Here is a 6,000-nt window from a genome sequence, read left to right on the forward strand (position 1 = left end):
ATGGGAACAAATGCATATTTTACAGGATTTTTAATGTTTGACCTTTTCCCACGAGTGAAGAGAACAAGTTAATGTGATGGAATTATTACATATTGTGAAGAATGATTTATATTTTTGACTTTCAGGTTGCAGCAAGGGTTTAATCATTTAACATTTAAAATTAAAGACATATTGTAAAGAAGGGATAGGACTTGATAGGATTACACTTTTTTTCTTCTCCTTTCAAACAAGCAGAATCAGTGCAATAGGACTGAGAGGAATGTTATGCACATATTTAAATTGACTGAATATTATTCACTGGAGAAAATTTAAATATAACATTTTATTGGCAGGTGTAAAGGCTGTGGATATTTTTGTGTCCCCGATATAAAAAAAATGCACTTATTATCTTCTCACCTGTCAGGAGGAAATGGACACCATCATGTCCGAGAGCAGAAGGCAGCGCAGAGCCACTAATGGCTGCGAGTTCCACAAAAGAAAAAAGAAAAATTGTGCTCGATCTCAATATTTGGACTGGATTTTTTTGACAGTGCTCTGCGTGACTGTCCTGCACAGGTCTGCTCTGGCAGAACGGTGTCCTTTCTCGTGCATGTCAATGGACAACTGACAGTAGAAAAAAAAAAAAAATGTATAGAAGAACAAAACTTACTTACTTACTTTTCGACAAGTACATTTTGTTCTTTCTTAAAAGATTAAATAAATACCATTGACTAATCAATAAAATAAGGAGATTCCTTGTTAATTATTCATATCTTCCTCCAGTTAATGTCCTATTCTGTATATTTTTTGATAACTATTTTTTTACATTTAAATACCAGAAGAGAATAAACTTTGAGCAGCACCTGATTCTTCACTCTATACCCACAAAACTGACAAGCTGACAAGCTGACATGTCATTCATTCGTGCTGAGGAGGACCTATGGCCTTTATGTGGATGTTTTAATGGTTTGGAACAGTTCAGTATGGTACATATATTTTAGGCACACTTCCCTTGGGGCACCAGAGTAAATGGTATGGTCCGCAGTCTATTTTCATACAAAGTTTGACGCCTTGTTGTTGCCACAAACCGAGCAGAAAAAAACGCGAGCCTGACCCGAGCAGAAAAAAACGCGAGCCTGACCCAAGGCTTTGCCGTTCCAAAGATTCAACACACATTCAATGTCTTCTTCAAGCTCTAAGGTGAAGTTTTAAATGTAAACAAATGTCCGTTTCATTCAAACTACCGCCGAGTGAGATCGTGTGTCGCCCCTTGACATTCCCGCGCTGCACACAGGAAGTGATTCATTTCATGTCATGACAGACGGAGGAAACGGCAACATCGAGCAAGCAAAGTGAGACGACTGCAAAGTGCTTGGAGTTTGACTGAAAACACAAAATCTAAGCAGTGAATTCACCGTTTGAAAAACTTGCACTCGCCCTGCTCTGCTGCTGTATACACACAAGCACTCCCCCAGTCAGGTCAAATAGTTTTCCTTGACAAAGAGGCAGCAAACAAATAATGTTACATTGCTACTGTTCACAAAGGCCATACGGAGGCAGAGTAATCACACCAACAACAAAACTAATTCAAGCAAAATCAGTCACTGTAGCTTTAACAATAACATATGTTAAAAACTTTAAATATGTAAAAACTATACAATGGTGGTGAGTCATTGTGTTTTTACAAGTTACAAAAGTCACTCATATTAGTTAAATGAGGTCATTTTGTATTTGTGTGTTCCTGGGTCCAAGTGGTAGAGATTAAAAGTGGATGAAGTGTGAAGAACACAGCGTGAATATACAGCACTGAGTAAACATAATGTTTATCTGCTCCTGACTTGTTGGTCTCATGGCGATGTCTTTCCCGAGGCTGTGAATTCACCTTGTAGAGCCCATAAATACCCAAACTAAACTTAAATAAAAGGGGAAATGCCAATTCTTTCGAGGGATGTTAAAATCACCTTGAGCAGTGTAAATGTTAACCTGACAGTAGTGCCTCATGAAAGGTCATGTTGTCATTAAAGTCATTATGATTCACTGTGTGGACAACACACAAACGTAGCACGGTAATTAGTCACATTGGAGTTATATAATTATTTTACATCGTATATTAATTTATATGTACATGTGAATTAATAAAGTTGTCAAAACCATGTTGTAATATATATAAAAAAACAACAACATTCACGAGCATTAAAATGACACCAAAGTATTTAAAATGGACTTTCTCTGGACAGATACATCACTATTAGCGGTTCAGCTAACCCTAACATACAGCACAAATTGGAACAAGCTTCAAATCAACATTATTCTAACAGTGTTTTTTATTAGCATGTTAGCGAGCTGTTGACGTTGCTAATGTTTAACAAATGACTCATTAGCAAGTCATGTCCCCCGTCTTCACGGCGACTAATAACAGCTCTGTCACTTTTGATGCCAAACGCTGCAGGTGAGCTAGAGAGTTGTTAATTATATGAATAGTAACTTCATCAAGGCTTCTTTTGCTCATAACTGCTGCTTATTATTAGTCTGGGTCTCCCAGAAATGACTTTTCTGAAAAGTATGGGGGACGTTAAATTTATACATTCTATACCGAAAAAAAATAAACAAATAGTTGTTGAATTGTCATGTATGGAGCTGTAAAATGAAACACTGCAGTAGAAACAAGGCCATCGTAGAAGAGGATAACCACACACTTCAGACAGAAACAAAGCCGTGTTTCCACCAAGTGGAATAATTCAGTTTGGTTCAGTACGGTATGGTACTGAACCAAACTGCACCCGCAGTCTAATCTAACACATAGTTTGATGTCTTGTTCTTGTCCTCCATTGTGTTGTTGTCATTATTTATCTGTGCAACGTCGTCTCACCTGTGTATCTCGCTGACGCGGTCATCGGGCCCAGCGCAAACCCCGCCTACCAAGTAAAAATGTACTGTTCCCAGTCGAAACGCTAGCCAGACTCAGGGTTTTTCATTCCAAGCCGTATCGAACTGTACCGTGACGCAAACATGGCGCAATAGCAGCAGTGACAGATAAGCTAACGCACTGTGACGACGTAACGTTTGTCTTTTCAATTTGTGCCACTTTTAACTACTTTGACCAAACAATCCAAAAAATATAGTTAAATTGATACGACCCTCTGTTTGCAACATCTTTTTTTTTTTAATCCAAGCCCAGCAGCTAGCAGTTTACAGCCAGCCATAGCTACTCACTCTAAGCTAGGAAGAAACATCTTACAGCAACAAAATGTCACACTGAAGAAAGCAGATATTGGAGAGGGACGATGGATAAAGCTAATAAATAAATAAAGATGCACACCAACAAATTAGTAAATCTGCAATTCTCTAACAATGACACCTATAACAGCAGTGGGAATTCCTTAACTGTGACAGCCCCTGCATCATATCAATGTTTCTAGAGGCAAAAATCTCACCTGGAGGCACAGGAGAGGTGGTTGTTGTTGGTGGTGGTGGTGGTTCCACGTAACACGATGCAAGTAAGCAGAATATCCAAAAAAACTTCCATGATGTGTTTTCTTTTCCAAACCCTAATCTTTTTAAGTTATTCACTGAGCCTAAACCTAACTATTTTATAACCAAGAAGTGTTTATCATCATCACACTTGTGTCTTTATTTCACCTACAAACACTACAAGTGGTTAAATTGCGATCACTGCATTGAGACAATCCTCTGAGAAGGTCTGTCCCTGCAGGAACTGGGTGGGAGGAGTTGGATCATTAGGAAAACTCCTCTCACCTGGTCTGGCTGCAATTAAGTGGCAAGCAGTCGTCAGCCAGTCTTATAACCACATTGTTTGATTTTGACTTGGATGTCATTTATATATCTTCAGAGTTTGTTCACCCGAAATAGCTCCTGGAATTTGAAACACAGCATGGAAACACTTTGTCCCCTGTGTTTTCTGAAATGAGTACATTTAATACTTAATCATTTTCACCTACCCATCATAAAACATTTTGAATGATTAGTCAAAAACTGTAGAGAGGAAGTTGCTAAAAGAAGAACAAATGTACAGATAAACCCACGCCAACGAAAACACAACCTCCTGAGCGAAGGTCATAATAGAAGCACTGACTATAGATGTTCTGTATCAATTTGGAGTGAATGGGTGAATGGAAAAACTGTAGTGCAAAGCCATCAAGATTAGGAAAGCACTATACAAATACACTCCACAAATCAATGTAACCTGTCCTTGGCTAGGTTGATTTCTATATGAAAGCACTGGTGTTCGTCTCTGTACTGGTGCTACTGTGTATTGAGATGTAGGCCATTGCATTTAGTGCAAGAGCGCCACACACAATGACTGTAGCAACGTGCACAGGAAACCATTCAAAAGTGTTAAAAATAAAACTTTTTAGTTGCAAATATATGGGTGCTGAGGAAAATGTTATTCCAAAAGAAGAGAATGTGACCTTCTACTGAAAATGATTTTTGGTAGAAGACCAAACAAATTCTCTGTTTTCACTTTTTCTACATATTCAAGATGAACATTTGCACATTTCTCAAAATGTAACATTTCACTTTGAAAAGGAAATCTCCTAAAAAACAGAAGAAAATGAAAATGAAAAGATAACATTTATCAGATAGTGACTCGTAGTCAGCACCGTCAGCGCACTGCTGTCACGGAACTGTGATGAAGAACTTCGTACTGTGATATAGAAAGAAGTGTGGATGGCGGCGTTACACCTCTCAGTGTGCAGCCAACCACACAGTGTTAGACAAAGAATGGGAGTGGGAACTTCGAAGATGAGGGGAACTGATTTTCTTTGCCAGCTTAATCCTCCAATAAACCTAGAATATGTTTGCTGCTTTACCTCGTGGTTAGACAGACTCTTCCAACTAAAAACATCACGTACACTCCCGCAGCACAGCGACACCAGCTACTGATCTCCCACTGCCTCATTTAGTTTGTTAGAATCTTTGAACTGACTGATGGAGGCAGCAGTGGATCAATAGTTTCTGTGTGCAGTGATTTCCATATTTTTTCCATGGACTTTGGTGTGGGAATGTAAGCTTTTTAGTGTAATGGTGATATAACTACACATTCTTAAGGTGACAACAAGATGTGGTCCACAAGAAATGGGAGAGAATGGAAAAAATCTGTAAAAATCAATCATTCCTTCAGCAGCAGCAGCATTATTTTCAGCTGAAGAAGAATGGTTTGCTGAATCTCAATAGAATATAACCAACATTTCTACAATCATTGTCTGAATGTATGTGGGCACACCGACGTGTCAATAACCCCGTGGCGATGTCAAATGTTTTCTTTAAGGTAAAAGTCGCCTTTCATGCGACCCATCACATTTGAGGCTCACCTGAAGGTTTTTAAGCAAAGTCTGTGAAGGATTTTTTTTCAGCATGTGTCAAAGGGTTGGGACATGAATCCCGGGGTGTGTGTGTGTGAGAGAGAGAGAGAGAGAGAGAGAGAGGGAGAGAGAGAGAGAGAGAGAGAGAGAGAGAGAGAGAGAGAGAGAGTGAGAGAGAGAGATGCCAAGGATGGAAATCAATAACCAGCCTGGAGGAGCTCCTAATGCCTGTGAACTGGACATGAATTCAGACACTGGGGAACATGTGTGGATGTTGAAGCAGACTGAGAAAGACAGGGAGTGACATACGGTTCCGCAATGTGTTCAATATTAAACACGACAATAAATTATATAAAGTAAAGTATTTACAATGTGTAAAACATGATCAGTCAGAGCGCACAGACCTCCACCAAGGCTGCAACACTTTATCACCTGTGTTTACATGCTTTGCATGAACAGGTTGGGATCCCACTCACTCTCACTGAGGGTTACAATCTAACCCTACCCCCAAGCCAACTTTAATCCAGATTGCAATAAAGATGCCCAATGTATACCGTTAACAGCCATCACAATGCATTAGGTTTTCCACAATTTTCTCTTAAAATGCAGCTGTAAAGGGGACGAGGTGACCGAGTGGTTAAGGTGATGGACTGCTAATCCATTGTGCTCTGCACGCATGGGTTCGAATCCCATCCTC

The 6,000-nt window shown here is 39.4% G+C and overlaps 1 protein-coding gene and 1 non-coding gene across 3 annotated transcripts in view; one reads left to right on the forward strand and one right to left on the reverse strand.

Annotated features, from left to right (window-relative positions):
• The window catches only part of LOC131467035 (teneurin-3), a 566,025-nt gene that overhangs the window by 526,120 nt on the left and 33,905 nt on the right, over positions 1 to 6,000 (reverse strand). The window lies entirely within an intron of this gene.
• trnas-gcu (transfer RNA serine (anticodon GCU)) overlaps positions 5,923 to 6,000 on the forward strand; it is an 82-nt gene continuing 4 nt past the window's right edge. Inside the window, exon 1 of the tRNA in view lies at positions 5,923 to 6,000. This exon is cut by the window's right edge and continues 4 nt beyond it. This is a non-coding gene — a tRNA (tRNA-Ser).

This window comes from Solea solea, chromosome 10 (genome assembly GCF_958295425.1).
Source record: "Solea solea chromosome 10, fSolSol10.1, whole genome shotgun sequence".
NCBI lineage: Eukaryota > Metazoa > Chordata > Actinopteri > Pleuronectiformes > Soleidae > Solea > Solea solea.